The sequence below is a fragment of the Alexandromys fortis genome, unplaced genomic scaffold (genome assembly GCF_014885135.2).
Source record: "Alexandromys fortis isolate MF-2015 unplaced genomic scaffold, M_Fortis_MF-2015_v1.1 scaffold_37, whole genome shotgun sequence".
NCBI lineage: Eukaryota > Metazoa > Chordata > Mammalia > Rodentia > Cricetidae > Alexandromys > Alexandromys fortis.
In genome coordinates, this window is record NW_026067914.1 from 8,521,518 (window position 1) to 8,540,017 (window position 18,500).

Sequence of the window (18,500 nt, forward strand, 5' to 3'; positions counted from 1 at the left end):
CTACAGAAAAGACTTTTATCAACTCCACATCTGACAGAGGACTAGTAACTAAATTATATAAAGAATTCAAGAAACTAGATATCACTAAACCAACTAATTCAATTAAAATGAGGTATTGATCTAATAAGACAATTTTCAATAAAGAAATCTTAAGTAACTGAGAAACAGTTAAAGATATGTTTAACATCCTTAGCCATCAAGAAAATGAAAACCAAAACTACATTGAGATTCTATTTATCCTGTCAGAATGGGTACAATGAATAATACCATATGCTGGCAAGGCTATGGGGCACCAGGAACACACCTCTATTATTGGGGAGGGGATTTGTACAGTAACTATAGAAATCAATATCTGATTCCTCAGAAAATTGGGAATTGAAGTACTTCATAACCCAGCTATACCACTCTTGCACATATACCCAAAATATGCTCCAAACCAGCACAAGGACACTTGCTCAGCCAAGTTCATTTCAGCTTTATTCATTATAGCCAGAAACTAGAAATGACCTAGATGGCCCTCAAGAGAAGGATAGATAAACAAAATGTGGTGCATTTACACAGTGAAGCATTACTCAGCTGTTAAAAAATTACATCATGAAATTTTTTAGCAAGTGAATGTAACTGGAAAAATAAACATCCCGAGTGAGGTAACCAAGGAGTAATTTAATAAATACAATTTCTGTATGATTATTTTGGGGCTAAGTGCCTGGGAACTAACTAGCAGCCTCCACCAACAATATATAAAAGAAAAATAAATTAAAAAATAAAAAAATCCTGTAATCATTTCATAGCTCCTTACATCTGTAGTTTATGAACTGGCTCTTTGGAGCCCATTCCTTATGGAGGGGATACCTGGTTCAGCCTAGGTACCAGGGCAAGGTACCTAGGTACCTTGGTCCTTCCTCAAAATGATGTGGCAGACTTTGTTGACTTAGCATGGGAGGCCTCACCCTCTCTGAGGAGGGGATGGACTTCAGGTGAGAGGAAGATGGGAGGAGTGAGAGAAGAGGAAGAAAGGGGAACTGTGTTTGGTATGTAAAACAAAAAGATTCTTTTAATAATTTAAAAAATAAGGAGCAAAAATCATTTTTTTTTTTTACTCCAGGATTTTTTTCTGGTCTGTGATTTACCATGGCCTGAAAGATAGGGAGAAATTAAGAGAATGATGGACACGGCATGGTACTCAGCCTCCCATTCTTATTCTTTTGCTCATCCTCACAGACTCCTGCCTCAGAGATTCTACTACTATGGTCAAATTCACTAAAGGACAGACCACATGGACCAGAGCCATCAAATCACTGCAGGGAAGTGTGGACAAGTATAGCTGAGACCAGCTCTTCTACTAGACAGAAGCAGAACTATGTGGAAGAAGTCAGTCCTGTGAGTAATAGTTCATTTCTACACAAAATAGCCTAGTATGTATATTTCTTACACGGTTGTATGAATTAAGTCTTACGTACATATATGTAAGAGTATGAAATTTACACATGCTTGGTCAATATTATTTAAATTTTATTTTGTTAATTAATAGATCATATTATTTGACATTTTAGAACAATTTAGGCTTAGCTGAATCTTATTTTTAGTAACTCGTTGAAATTAATCATATTATATGAGAATGCTTGCTAAGGTTTTTTTTTTTTAATTCTTGTTCATAAAAGCATTGATCTGCTTTCCAAATAGCACTTGAAAAAATGTTAACACTATGAAACTACTTTGTGGTTAAAAAAATATTCTCTGAGAGGAATCAGAGCCCACAGGGCAGAGTAGAGTTTCTTCTTCCATCTCTCTGAGGATGGGGAGGTTCCTTGTCTGCAGCCAGGCTCTCTGATTCCCAGGCAGGAGGTCGGGAATTAGTGAGGAGTGAGATTTGTAACCTCTTCTGTGTAAACTCACTTCCCAGGTGGGAGACCCTAGCCCCAGGGAGTCAGTGAGCTGGGGACTCACAGAGGCTGTCTTGGGGTGCCTGCAGGGTGCCTGTGAAAGGAGAATGGCTGCTGCAGGCATTGTTGCCTTAGCAGCTGGATCCTTACATTGAGTCGTTACAAAAGCCAGCTAAGAGCCACGGTTCCTTTCTCTGCCTTCTGATCTGCCCAGATGTGAGCAGGTAGCTTCTAGCTCCTGCTGCCACACCGCTCCTACAAGGATGGAGTCAAATGAACACTTCCACCCTTCAAAAAACAATGTTCTCTGAAATGTCTTCAAAAAGTTTTAAAACTCTATCCTGATGCTTTGATAACTTAAATATGAACCCAGCACAATTTAAAGGAACCAAATTGTCAATATTTGATGTTTCTTCACGCTAAAAATTAAGCAGTTAAGTATCTGCTTATTTAAAAACTATGTATTAAAAATAAAGACAGAAAAATCACAGCACCTGAAAATGATTTAGGAAATTATTGTTTTTACTTAGAACAGTCATGCCTTGTTAACTCTGAACATACTCTCTTTAGTAGGATGTTTACTCTACTCTGATAAGGATAGTTATTTCTGTCAATTTCTCCGGTGAAAGGTCACATATGGGAAAATAACTTTTACTATGAGCTTATTGACTTGACTTGGGAATTGTGTTATTAGTACTAATGGCTGCTATGAAAAGCAGGCAGTAATTGTATCCAATTTTTCTCCATTCCTGAGCAGAGCTGGTGTTAGCATGCTGGGTTTTGCAGATGCTAAGTATGTCATTGGCTTCTCTAAATGCTACTTCTCATTCACGTGTCCTTGTTTTAGCTGACATTGCCATTCATGACTATAGAGGACTGTAAATGATGGTCTAATGTCACTTCTCTAATTACCTGGCATCTTGCACTAAAGTTTAATCCCTTCGGGTCAATAAATGGGCTTAGTATTCAACAAACCAGAATATATATGCGTGTGAAGATATCTGCCCGTGACTGGAGTATGGCTGGAATTTTAAGGCCCTTACTAAGGGTATGTCTTTGATAAATTCTGACTGATCCAATATGTTGATTTATTAAGGACGAACATTAAAATTCTGCTTGAATACAACAGAATCTGAACAAGAATGTGCTATCTGAATTGCTTTATGAAAATGCAATAGCCTAATACTCTAATACATTTGATGAGTTGAACCACACCCAATTCTTCAAGATCTTTTTTTTTTTTAATTGTTGCCTTTTAGTAGATGAGAAAACTGAGATGTTAGGCACTTTGCCCAGCTCTGTGCCATAAATCACTGGCATGCCCGGGATTAGCAGTCAGTGAACTTGCACTCTGTGCATAAATCCGTGTCTCTGCTCTAGAGGGCTGTTGAGGGGCTTTTAGAAGCTGAATTATCATTACATCTGAAAAGACTGTGTATCCCTTAAAACTAACCTGGCTTGAACCACTTTAGCAAAATAAAATGATAAAGCCAAGCAATGCACAAGGAAGCAGACAGAGGTTCAGACCATTAGACCATGTCTTCCCGGATCAGGAGCTCATTGCTTACCATGCTTTAAGTCCACGCATTAGGAGACCATGCACAGAAGAAAGACAGGAAAGTGAAAAGACTCCACTCACCAAGATTCATAGCCCTATGCTATGCTGGCTGCGGGGGTCAAGTTAGCTCTTGCTGTATTTTAAGGAATTTTCAGAAATTATTTTGTGGTCTAGGAAAAAGAAACTGAAGCAGTTCATGACAAAACTATTTGACCTTTTATCTTTTGACATTTCATTTGAAATTAAGATCAAGACTATAATCTTAATATTAACATAAGGTATAACTTAGCCCACAAAATGTATTTGAAGACAATGAATTTTCTATACACAGATGATAATTTTATCATAAATTATTTGTTGAGGAAGAAATTTGCCAAATTCTGCCCCAAAGACATTTCTTTATTTTTACTCTTCACTAATTCCACAATCAGTTTAAGGTGTATGTATACTTTATTGTCATATTTCTTTTGTTAACCAGGCAAAAGTAAAAATAATTGTATAAGAAAAACTCACTTTCTGTCTCTGGAGACACCCCAGATAAGCTGTTTGATGTCATGAGGAATAGTTTTCTGTTTTTCTTTCAAATTTAGGACAACAGGGCAGGGAATCAACTCAGATTGACTTTTATTGTTTGAGTCATTTATGTTGTGTTCTGAGCTGGACAGAGGGGTAAGAAGATATGCTAAAATAATTTTCTACAGGTCAGGGAGAGTCACTTTTTCTACAGCAGGGTAAAGGGAGTGGAGCCAGAATCCTGTAATTCAAAAATCCTAAACTCTTTCTCAGAGGAACAATTGTGTCTCAGAAATTGGATTTCTACCCGCTCTTTAAATGACAGATTGCTATTGTTTCTATCGGAATTTGATTGGCATCATTAACACTGGTCATACTCTGGAAACTGAATTACTAAAAGGAAAGAAGTAGAAAATAATCTAAGATACTTGCAGTTTTCATTCTAGAGTAGAAGTACATGAGCAATCCTGTTTGAAATGTGAAAAAAGTCATTCATGGTTTAGACTCATGAAAAATTGATGAAAAAATAAAAATAAATTGTTAAAATGCTTCATTAGTTTTCCTGTTTAAAGTGTTCTAAAGTAGCATGAAACAATCTTAAGTATTTCTTGGGACAAGCCCCTACATGACTTTTACTCTCATTGGCTAGATTTCAGATGGGAAGAGTTGTTATGGAAGGGTCTCTTATGTACTGGGCATAATCATATCTCAGTGTCTCTGCACAAACTAAACTTTCCTTATTGAACTTTTTCCCAAACTACTTACTTTTCTTATCTGTGTTCAAACCTAATCATCACCAAGAAAATAAAAGACAGGATCTCTTTCACCAGCTTTACTGAAAAGTGCTTAGAATAAAATTGAATCAACACAATCCTGAATCTTGTTCTTTCTGAGTGAGGGAAGATTATTGGAGTAACGACAGTTTTCTGTGAAGTTATATAATTTTGAACATAACATTTCAGACCTTTGGAAACTGTGGAGCCCTTTCCCTTTTCTGTCCCTTCCCTCCCCTCCCCTCCCCTCCCCTCCGTCCTTTCCCTCTCTTCCACTCTCCTCCTCTCCCCTTCTCTCTCCCTTTTCCTCTTCTCTCAACAACACGTGAGCCAAGTTGTGTCCGGACTCCACTATAGAAAAGGTCACACTCTCAGAAGCTGGAATGTAGCTGAGTATTGCTATATGTTATAAGTTGTTGAAAGCAGAATAAAATTGAGCCAAGAGTGAAATAGCAATTATCTGTAGCATTCAAGGCTCTCATTAAAAAATAACTTTCATTACAGTTGGAAATTTGTGTTAATTTTGGAAGTTCCCGTTGTTTTAGAAAAATTACTTTAATAATGATAAGATGGTAAAGCAGTGCTACTATTCTGAAATAGGAAATGAACAGGCGATGAGTAGATAAAGGATTTTTACTCTAGCTTACGAAAGTTTTCTTCATCCTTCTAGCAGTTGTGTCCTGCAGATTTTAATAATACTTGTAGCCAGCAGAACTGCTTTATAGGACAAGCTAGAATGAACTAAAGGCAGCTTTATTTACTTACTTACTTACTTATATATTTCTATCTACAGTTTGTTCAATTTGGCAACAGGCTTACTTTTTCTTGTCCTTATATGAAATGAAATGAAGACATATGTAGCTGCTATAATTCTACTTGAACCCTATGAGTTATTAAGACATGCTGTCTTAACAATGCTAAACTACAGTTCTACCCAATTCTTTTTTTTTCTCAGTTATCTTTCACTGTTTTTTTAATACCCAACATTGTCTAGCTTCAGGTTTGAAACCCAATAGTGTGAATTTCAGTTTGAGGGTTTTAAGTAAGAAAATAAATAAGCTATTAAAGGGTAAATATAATTTAAATATATCACCAATATCTATTAAAATAGTGTGACATAGTCCATTATTTTGCACAGGAACATACACTAAAAGTATTCATCACAACTAACACGTTGATTCTAACATATTTTTATTTTAAAAGCAATAGATAATATTAATATTTAGAGTAATCAAATAATTTTCTCTAAAATTTATGAAAAATTCATAACACTGTAGTTAAGGAAAAGCTAGAGTTCATGCCTAGACTGGACACCAGATCAGCAATTTGAAAAAATGCTCAGTGTCTAAGCAGCACTGGGAACAGATCATGTCTAATCTGCAAAATCCCATCTAAACTGCAGAAGAGGATGCAAGCTATTCAGACTGTCTTCTAAGGCTAATGTCCCTGATATCAAAGCTCAACAAATCAACATGAAAAATAAAAAAATAGGGGAAAGCATACAAACTAAACTTAAATAAGCAACCAATAACACAATAAATCTAACATGCACATGTTAAGTTTTTATACTTAATAGTTATGTAAATCCAAATAAATCAAGACTGATCTATCAGCATAAAGATAACATAGTACAACCAAATGAGCTTTCATATTTTTCTTTGCACTAAATAAAAAGATTCAATAGTAAATTAATCTTGAAGTAAAATGTCATCAAAATACTAATATTAATTAACACTAATATTACATCACAACCAAAATATAAATGTGGAAATTCTACATTTATTACTGCTGTTTATATTTGGTAGAGAAAAAAAATTTTTACAGAGATAGTAATAAAATAATATTTAAAGCAATCAAAATTATATTAAAATTAAACAAGAATGTTCATTATATCAATTATATTCAATAATGAGAATTCCAGAATTCTCACAAAAATGTTATATGAGCAAGACTTGTATCTACAAATATAAATAAATGATAAAGTCTTAATTATGGTTGAAAATATGAAAATAAGGAAATACAACAGATTATAGTGAGAAATATTAAAATAAAATTTAGAAACAGTTGTGCAATTTTCATAAAAATGTAGGTTTATTATGAATCAGTAATATCCAATTCAAAAATTAAGCAAGAAGACTTTTTAAGTCTAAAGTATAAGTAACATGAAATATGTTTAAGTGTAATTAAACAGGATGTATACAGAAAGAAATATGCAAACGCAATAATAAAAATTCTTAAGTGAATGGAAAACCACATAATGCATTTGCATAAAAATTTCATATTTATAATTTTTCATTTTCCATGCATAAATTTAGTGTAGTCATTAAGAAATTAGTCCAAAGTCTTAACACAACCTCTATTTTCATTTCTCAAACTTATAAAAGGGAAAAGTACTTACAGTGAAAACTGTAATAGAAAAGTGTTTAGAAAAAGTTAATGGTGCCAATTTATTATAATAAAATATAATGTTTTGAGTTATTTAAAAATAACTCAATAATTGAGTAGTTTGGGATCTATGACATATGGCCATTCATAAAATAGCACATATAAACCTGTAACATACAATTTAAAAAATATCAATAAGACTGTTTAAATAAAACCAAGTACAAAAAATAAATTTGTAGCATTCTTGTAACAATATCATCTGAGATACAATTAAACAATAATGTTAGTAAATTATACATTTTTGATCTACAAAATCATCACCAAAAGAAATTAGTAAAACTTGAGAGTCTGGAAAATATCTCTTTAAATGCTTGCAATACCAGGCCTGAGGAACTGACTTCATTTCCCTAACACCCACACTGCTTGGCTCAGTGGTGTTCGTCAATACTCTCAGCAGTTTGGGGTAGAGACAGGCAGTTTTGATCTCACTGGCAATTCTTCCTAGCAGAATCAGTAAACTTCCGTTTGAGTGCAAGTGTTTATGTCAAAAACTGTAAATGGGGTGGCAATGAACAGAAGAAAACATGTCAGTGCACCTCTAGCCCCCACATGCACATAAAAGCCCACGCATAGGAACACATAACACATACGTACATACCACACACATACACAAGAAATATTGTTAGAAAATATTTCAAATACTCAAAAAGATTCATATATAAAAAGTCATTCAAAAATTACCAATTTATCAAATAAGACATTTTAATTGTTAGTAATACATGGAAGAGTTAATTTCATCGGCATTTATGGAAATTATAATAATGTGAACCATTAATTATTAACAAATATGACAAAAAGGAGAAGTATATATAAATCAATAACAGGTTTTATCTATTTGATGGACATGTCAGAGTATAAGTAAATATTTTGTAGGGTTACTCAACAGTGTCTACTGAATTCTATATCTTTATATGTGTTTACCTGAAGCACAAATAATAAAAATTCAGAGACGAGAAATTGAGGTTCAACCTGAAGGTCAGAAAAGCAAAACAGCCAGCCACTGACTCCAGGAATCTCAAAATGAGGCTGTGTCTGAGAGCAGTCTCCTTCCTTTTTATAATCCCCTTTAGTCCTGGGATTAATGGTGTGTACCACTATTGCCTGGTTTCTGTGGGAACCTAGTGCGGCTTCTGGGATTAAAGGTGTGCACCATTGCTGCCTGGTCTATAAGGCTGGCCAGGATGGCTGTTTTACTATTCTGATGCTCAGGCTAGCTTTATTTATTAAAATACAAACGAAATGTCTTTATATATTGAGGAAACTTTTTTTCAAGGCGAGTGGCAATAGCAAGGTCTTAAAATAGTGACAAATTTGAAACAAACACAAATTTAACTATGGACATTCAAATAAGCCATATACACACATATACTGTAGAACAAAGAAAATATTAAATATTGGAAATTGCTTTTAAAATATTAGTAAAATACTAAGTGTGTGAGTTTTTAATGATTTTTTACTCCTATTACTCTTTTTTACTCTTTTGGGGGTTGGCCACCGCACAGTTATCAAATAAAACCCCCAGAGGCTTATTATTTGTTATGAATGCCCGGTCTTAGCTCCACTTATTTCTAGCCAGCTTTTCTTAAATTATCCTGCCTACCTTTTGTCCTTTTTTTCCTTTTCTTTCTTTTATTGTTTTTATTGAGCTAATACTTTTTCTCCATTTCCTCCCTTCCTCCCCCTTCCTTTCTACCCTCTCCCATGACCCTGAGACTCCTAATTTACTCAGGAGATTTTGTCTTTTTCTTCTTCCTTTGTAGATTCATGTTTGTGTCTCTTAGGGTCCTCTGTGTTGTATAGGTTTTCTGCAGTTGTGGACTGTAGGCTGGTTTTTCTTTATGTCTAAAAGCCACTTAGTGAGTACATATTATATTTGTCTTTCTGGGTCTGGGTTACCTCATTCAATATGTTTTATCTAGATTCATCCATTTGTCTGCAAACTTGAAGATGTCATTTTTTAAAAATCACTGTGTAGTAATCCATTGTGTAAATGGTTTACATTTTCCCTACCCATTTTTTTTTTAGTTGAGAGGCATTTATACCCCTTTTTCTTTTCTTATTTCTGTGTATCTTTCTTTCACTCTTATTCCATGGCTACCTGGGTGACTCGATGCCTGGCTCCTGACAACCTCCTGTCCTTCTACTCTTATTCCTTCCCCTTTCCAGATTTCTCCTTTTGTTTATACTCTCTGCCTGGCAGCACTGCCTACACTTTCTCCTGCCTCACTATTGGCTGTTCAGCTCTTTATTAGATAATCAGGTGATTTAGACAGGCAAATAATCACAGCTTCACAGAGTTAGACAAATGCAGCATAAACAAAAGCAACGTGCCTTAAAATAATATTCCCCAACATATGTGAATACTGTAAAATATTACTTATGTCTGAAAATGAAAGCAATACTAGATGTTTGTAATATTCTTCCATAGACAAGTAACCCATGTTCAAGTAATTTTAAGCACAAGACTTTCAAAACCATATGATGAAAACCTTCCATGGCTATTTCATCAATAAAAATAGTCACATAGATAAAGGAAGGTCGGATAGGGGAGCAGGGAAGCACACATCTTAATTAAGGGAGCCATCTTAGGGTTGGCAAGAGATTTGGTGCTCCCAGGTGCCCAGGGCGATGTCCCCAGTTAGTTCCTGGGGCAGCTGAGGACAGAGAACCTGAAATGACCCTATCCTATAGCCATACTGATTAATATCTTGCATATCACCATAGAACCTTCATCTGGAGATGGATGGAGATAGAGACAGAGACCCACACTGGAGCACTGGACTGAGCTCCCAGTGTCCCAAGGAGGAGCAGAAGGAGGGAAAATATGAGCAAAGAAGTCAGGACCACGAGGGGTGCACCCACCCACGGAGACAGTGGGGCTGATCTACTGTGAGCTCACCAAGGCCAGCTGGACTACGACTGAAAAACCATGGGATAAAACCGGACTCTCTGAATATGGCGGACAATGATGGCTGCTGAGAAGCCAAGGACAATGCCACTGGGTTTTGATCCTACTTCATGTTCTGGCTTTGTGGGAGCCTAGCCAGTTTGGATGTCCACCTTCCTAGACCAAGATGGAGCGGGGAGGACTTTGGACTTTCCACAGGGCAGGGAACCCTGACTGCCCCTCAGACTGGAGAGGGAGGGGGAGAGGAGTGGGGGAGAGGGGGAGAGGAGAGGGAGGAGGGGGGAAAAGGGAGACGGGGAGGGAAATGGGAGGCGGGGAGGAGGCGGAAATCTTTTTTTTTTTCAATAAAAAAATTATATTTAAAAAAAATACATGCATCAACTCTGGAGTACACAATTTCATCAAAAGTGTACTAATAGAATTAAAGGCACAGTTTAACACCAAAAAAAAAAAGAGACAAAATGTAGAGCTCAATAAAAATTAATTTAAAAAGACAAAAAAAAAAATAGTCACATAAGGGCAGAGCAGATGACCAAACCTGGCAAACTGAGTGTCATCCTCAGGATGGAGAATCATCTCAAGCTTGCCATGCTACAAACTCCCCATTTGCCCTAGAGCAATTTTCATATACATTTGTGCATGTGTGTGTAGGCTCACATATATACAAACACACACCAAATATAATAATATTAAAAGTCGTCAACTGAAAATTATTTACAGTGAAAAATAAAATAGTGCTGGATTTCCCAAATTTTTATAAAAGTAAATAATTATGGAAAAATTTAAAAAAGCAAACAAATAAAGTTGATTTTATTCTGGGATGATACTAGAATTGGATATGATATTTAAAAGAAATCATGTTATTGATTATTTTAGTTTGATGGAATTTATTAATGTTTGATACAAGAAAAACAGTGGATCTATATCCATAATATTTAGCTTACTAAACTGTATTTTACAAACAGTAAATTTTATTTCTTTGGGCCACATTCGAAAACTCCATATCACAGATGTGCTGAAGTTTGACCACTGATTTTTGAAAACCCTGTTGCTACTGAACACTGAAACATACATAGTAAGTATTATAGTTGTGTGTTATGAATAACGCCAAATATATTATCCCAGGTACTCCTCCAATAAAGAAGAGGAAATACTCATGCTGATAAGTAAATTGGCTCAACTCAGCATTTTACTGCTTCAAACTAAGCAAAGATTTTGCACTGGAGAGCTTTAGATAGTCTTAAAATAAGGAGGTTAACATAATCAAAGTTCAATTACTTACAGATTAGATACTCTCGATATGTGATCTTTCTTCTCCAGGCCCATACATTGTTTTCCTTACTCTAAATGAACTCAAACTAAAGAATATTCTACAGAATATCTGAGCAACACTCATTAGAGATTTTACAGACATTGAGCAAAAGCAAGGTAAGTCTTGAAAACTTCCTTTGCTCAGATGCTAATGATACAGAAAAACTGGACACATCTCAGTTATCTGCATTGGACCCTGAGAAAGACAAAAGAACATGAAGAGAGGATGAAAGATATTTAAATAAGCAAGTGATCCATAATGTTTTAATATTTCAATGCCTGCACCTTGCTTATGGCAAATTCTTTATAATGTATCATGTCAGAAACAGGAAAAATTGTCACAATAGGAACTCTAGGCATTTGCAACTTTTCCGTAAATGCAAAAATATCCTTAAATTAAAAGTTTATGTTTAGAATGGTTGTGGTTGCATTTTAGTTTGGGGAGTATCACTGTTTGAGAAACAGCTCAAGTGAACACAGAAACGCACTTTGAGATACCATGATAGATGATTAAAAATTGGCACTCCTGGGACTAGCATGAAATTATGCTGCCATTTCTTTAATACAGGGTGGGAAGGGAGTTATGTAATAATGGGTTTGATAAACTGAAATGTGTCTTTTTCTCCAGTCTGTCTTTAAGTGCCTAGTCCATAGAAATTTGTCCATTGAAATTTGATGTCCATGAAAGAAATTAATATGTGTCAAATGTTACACAGTAGACATTCAGAACTTGAATGTTTCACTTAAGGAACTGCTCTAGAGAAAAGAACTTTGGTGACTTTAGGTATATTTTCACTTGCACTCACTTCCATTTTTGTGGCTATAAGACAACGTTTCTTATTGAAATTGTCACAAATAAGAGAGAGCTTCAAATATAGTTCAGGAAATAATATGACAGTAAGAATCATGTGACTGTGTGAAGCGCACACAAAACTATCTATTGTAGTGTATAATGGACATTTACTCAGAGAGAAATGTCAACCTTTCTCTGTAATCATTGCATCAAAGAGAAAGGAAACTTGTTCTATTTAAATCACATGTTCACGAAAGGTCTCTCACTTGCCTGCAGTTAATTAAAAAAACAAAATAAAACCAAGTTAAGATAACTCTGAAAATTAACAAGAATCACATGTTTATTCTTCCTATTCCATTCCTCAGGCTTTCTTTTTTCTTCTATCTTTTTTTTCTTGTTAATTTGGCAAGAATTCTGTTCTCTGAAGTATGAAAGTATGTATCTATATATAATGAGTTTTAAAAATCATGCAAGGGTATCAAATTTAAAAATGTATTTTGTTATCTATAAAGTGACAAGATGACATTTAGGAGAGAGAAGTAGTCAGTTGGAGTTGTTCCTTCCTGTCCCAACCAATTTTGTAGAACTTGCAATGTTAATATTTTTTTGAGATGTTATACAGCTGATGTATAAATGCTCAGAGTTACTTGCTTCTTTAGGACAGTGAAATTATGGTTGTCAATTTGTTCATCTTTTTGTCTTTGGCCTTTTTCTGAAACTATTTACCTAGCTATAGTTTTTACCCACAACTAAGGCTTACATTTCTGCTATGTGCCTTTAATTCTAAGCATGCCAGAAATTATCATATAAACATTCCAAGTTTCTATAGCCTTATTTCCATATGGAAAAAGATAAGTCTTTTATTTATGTCATTTCTCATTTTTCCTGACTTGAAATTTTAGACGATCTCTGTATTTGCTAGCTTCCAACCCGTTCACATCTCATTTCTACACATCTTTAAAGTGATTTCTCCATCTTTCAAATAAATTCCTTTGGCTTGATTCCTCATCTTAGGTGTTTTTATCAGAAGAAGAACCACTGAAAAAGGCAGTCAAAGTGATCATAAAAATGGGGATAGAAAAGACTAAGAAATGTCTTACTTTTAAATGCATGGTATGTCATAATCTAAAGGTTTATGTGATTTTTAAGGCTATTTGAGCAATAGTTTATATCTTGATCTAATATTTTGAATAATACATTTCTAACAGAGGATTTTTTTATTTAGGATATAGTCAATAGCAATTCATGCTTTGATAAGTAAACAGAGTAGAACAATGTCACTAACTCTATCTCTGAAGGTAGAGAAATTCATTAGGAAAAGGTAGCAAAATATGGTACCGGGGCATGAAGCAGACATTCTCTCCTAGAACCTAAGAAAAAAGGACTTTCCCTTTGAGTAAGTGATAAGCTAGACCCCAACTTACTCCTGAAATGATAAGATTTTAAGGTCTTGTCTAGCGTGAAAAGGGACCCAAGATACAACACTTATCAAGTTACTTTATTTATCAATTTATTAAATATCGTGATAGACACATCTCTTGTACTTTGCTACTTTACATGATTGCATTCTATGTCTACCAGAATTTTTAACTGGAATTTATTTTCATTTATCAGGTACAGCCTCCAATGACCAATAATTTCAGGAATTCTGATACTACATATTTTATGAGGTAAGAGGTTCTTTGTCAGCTTCATAGCTTAAAGGCCGCGTGTCTTTTATATTATTGTTGTTGCAAGTTATAAGGACAACTGGAGTTTCAGAAGTCTGGGAAGTGCCACAATGTCCAACAGAAGAAACTCCAGAAGGCCATAAAGAGGATTTAGGGATAGATGCAGTGATGATAATAATTATAGTAATGATAGTGCAAAAGATAATTATATTAATAACAGCTTCTGTTTATTATAGGGTTATATGAGGTCATTCTGCATGGACTTTTATGTGGTTTACCTTATTTAATTATTAGAATAACACCCTGAAATAGGGGTGATTCTGATCAATCTGTATATGAGGAAACTAAGGTTCAAAGCAGTCACCTTAATTTTCTGCGGTCAGTGAAGTAATTGAGGTGCAGGTGCATCCATACTGAAAACCTGCAGCTCTTAATGATAGTAAAAGATTGCCTGATTGCTTTGAGGTTGATGAGTATTTCTTAAATGCATAAACAACGCATCAGTATCTAGTTGAGTAAGCAATCTAAACCTGAAGAGCAACCTGTAACTAGCATACGTTTCGTGGTAGAGATATCTACCGTCATATGGGGAGTAAACAGGACATAAATGTCTTTTTACACTTCTGTAGCTTAATGAATCTAACATCTTAAGTTTTATATTATTGATTCTTTTTTTGTTGCAAATGTAGAAATTTCTTTTACTGGTACATATTAGCAGGGAAATCACAGAGAGTGTGTGAGTTCTTAAGGAAAAAAAAAACACATTAATATAATTTTATCATTTGAGTGTCTATCCAAACTAACTGTAATAAACATCAGTTTCTTTCAAATTCTATCACTAATTTTGAACCATGTGACTAATTTGCAGGAAATAAGATAATCAACCACTTTACTTACAAAATATGCTTCTCACAAGTGACAACGTGAAGAAAACTCCTTTTCTTCAGCCTTCCTCTACACTTGCTGTGTAAATCAAATGCTTAAACTAAAGCACATTCCTACATAACTAAAGCATCACTGTGGTTCTTTTCTTCTGGGAGGTGTTTATTGTCATTATTTCTATGCTTTCTTGCATTCCATTGTTTGCATAATAGGGGGTTTTGTAGAAGGCTTCAGGTTTGTATCATTTAATGGAAATTTTGATATATTCATTTATATTATTTTACCTTGCTTGATTCAATAATTCATTAGGGAGATGGGTTTTTAGAGTTGCTAACACAGAAAAAAAATGAAAGAGAAGAATTGCCCCTGAGTAAAAACCTTATTAACAACTATTCCATGAATTTAGTTCTTCCTGGAAGGCTGCCACCATTTATTTTTGGGCATGTTGGCTTGTATTAAATTTTATACTGTTGGATTTCATGTACACATAGAAACATTCTCTTAATTATCAAAGCATTTGAGAAAATTCAACCTGATTTGACCCGAGTGTCTACAATAAAAAGGAAAGGAAAATAACATTAAAAGTTATTATTTTATCATCTGGAGATAAGGGAAGCAAGAGAAAGGGCAAGTGAACTGAGGTGTGTTCAACATCGTTTTAGTAGTTTCAGTTGCTGGTGGTGTTGTTCTTACAGGGACAGTAAAACAAAGATGTGCCAGTTGCTATCACCCCAAATATTAAACTTTTCCAAAGTGACTAATAAATGCTGATACTGAACTGAAATTTTATTTGTACCAGAAATTTCGTTGTTCTATGCTATTGGGTTTACATAATACACAAGTGAAATCAGAATTTCAAGCATGTGCCCTAAATCTTAGAAACTTTCTAAGAAGAAAACGGTGTCTAAATGAATAACATGTACAATTTTTAGACAACATTGGTTAAGTTCAAAATGTTTATTTTATTAAGTGCCATCTATTGGTAAAAATGCTATATTGACATTCAGTTTAGCCCCATGTATTAGTTACTGTAATGTTACTGTGATAAAATACCATGACCAAATAAATCATAGAAGACAATGCTTATTTATATTTACTATTCCAAAGGGGTAATACCAATAATGGTAGGAAAGCTTGGCACAAAGCCAAAGCTTGGGGGCTGGAGCTAGATGCTGAGAGCTAACACCAGTTGTTTTAGATTCTGTAAAGGTACAGAAGGCTGTTTACTTTCCAAGCCCATACTTGGTAACATCCAACTTCCATCAAGGCTACACCTCCTAAATCTCACCAAACAGTGCCACCTACTGGGAACCATGTGGTCCAATGTCTGAGATTATGGGGAACATTCCTCATTCAAATCATCACACCCTGAAATGTAAATTAAATTTGAAATTAAGAAAAAATGAAAACCAATGTGTGAAGTGTGAATCATAGCAAATAAAAAGCATCAATAAAGATGGAGGAATGGGTTTTTGCTTTCCTAATCAAATATTTTAAATTGAACATAATTTAAAGCATTTCATTTACACCTCCTGTTTATATCTGATGAAATAAAATGTATATTTCATTTTGAAGTACCAAAAGGGTATTTTTTAATGAAAAGTTAATTTCATAAAGAGTTGAAAGGGTGAAAAGAAATAACAAGCATGCACAAATATTGTAGGAAGAAAAAAATATCAAGTCTTAGCCTGCCATATATCGCTTAGCAATGGTGTACAGCTAAATGAATTGGCATCTGCAAACCTCTGTTTCTTCACCTGTCCATCTTGGTATATTTTAGTTGCATTACATTCCCCTTTCACCACATGTCATTTTTAGGGACTATTATAAGGGTATTTTCATTTTCAAACTGTTATTGATGTAGTTTATCTCATTTTTGTCAGAGAATTATATTTGGGTTGCTCTAATCTTTGAGAGCTGTTGAATGTTAATATCTTTTTATTTTACTCACTGGTGGTCTAAAATATAAGGCAGCAACATTTTTAAAATTATGATTTTATCATAAATCATATGAATGTATAAAAAACAGAAGCCACATTAGTGTTTGAAACTTACCTTCACTTTGTTTACACATCAATTCTTTGTCCTCTTATTTGTGAGAAATGACTTAAAATCATTGAGACCTAGGAATTTCTCTTTCCTTACCTCTATTTTTTAATTATATAATGGTTTTTGCTGCACTTATGGGCCAAAAAAAAAAAAAAACATCAATTTCTCCTCTCCATTAGCACATAGTCTTTATATAGACATGCATATGGCAGAAATTGAAGTGTTGAATAAGCTGAACAAAGCAAAGACAAATACGTTCTAAGCAGCCAGTCAATAAGTTGAATAGCATTATGACTCAGGAACACCCTGGGCTCATCTCACTGACTCAGATACATGTAATCAATCTTAGAAAATCCGGTTTAGCTTCTTTGTGCTTTGGAAGCACATTAATATTGTCAATTTATATAAGCAAACGAGGTTTGCAAAATTTATTCACATTTCATACAAAAAACATATTTGTCCAAATTAGATACATAATGACCCACTACTTGGTTCACACATCTCTTCTTTCAAAGTCACTGATGGGAGATGTGGGAGCAAATAGCTCCCAACTGTGAACTTTGCCATGTTTTGTTTTAGCTGCAGATAATTCTCTCACTTCTGTTTTTCCCTCCTGGGACAGCCTACATATTGTTACTAAGAGTGGCAGGTGTTACATAAAAGCCACTATTTTAGCTCACATTTTATTGGAATGTCCTCTCTCCTTTAATTTCTTCCTTTCTTTCCCCTTCTTCCTTCCTTCCTTCCTTCCTTCCTTCCTTCCTTCCTTCCTTCCTTCCTTCTATTGATCCCTTCCTCCATTTTCCTCACCATACATCCCATTCTCCTTCCTTCCTTTTACTTTATTTCTTCCATCCATTTTAAGATTTTTTAAAGATTTGTTTATTATGTTAACAGGGTTCTACCTGTATATATGCCTGCACTGTGCACTAGAAGAGGACACCAGAATGCATTATAGATGGTTACAAGCCACCATGTGTTTGTTGGAAATTGAATTAAGGACCTCTGGATGAATAGCCAGTGCTCTTAATCTCTGAGCCATCTCTCCATCCCGTTTTTTTTTTAACCATATATTCTTACAATGCCCATAGTTCTTTTAAATTCAAGAATTCAAATGTCCCATGCTTCAGTGGAAAACATAGGGATTGACCTCAAGTATTGACTATTCGAAAGATAAAGATGCTAGAAAAATTTCAGGATAGGTCTTTGGGATTATATATTTAGAGGTAGAATTGATAGATGACATCCTTCCTTCCTTCCTTCCTTCCTTCCTTCCTTCCTTCCTTCCTTCCTTCCCTCCTTCCTTCTTTCCTTCCTTCTTCCCTCTTTTTCTTTGTCCTACACCTTTCATTTTCTCTCCCCCCTCTCTTCTTTACTTTGGTCTCTGTCTCTGTGCTGTTCTATCTCTTTCTCCTTTTCCTTCTACTTTCTACACACAGTAATATAAAATGCCTTTTCATTTCACTAATGTGTGAGAATTCTAGCTGCTCTGCACATTTATCAAATCTTGGCATATTTAGTCATTTATATTTTAGGTTTTCAGTGACTATGTAGTGGGTTTCTCAATTCAATTGAATTAACATTTCTCAGATGACTAAGGTAAAACAGCAAAATTTCAAAACTTTGTTGGATACGTGTATATCCATATATCTTCTCTATGTGATGAACTACTGAAAACTTTGAAAATTTAATTGAACTTTCTATCTTTATATATT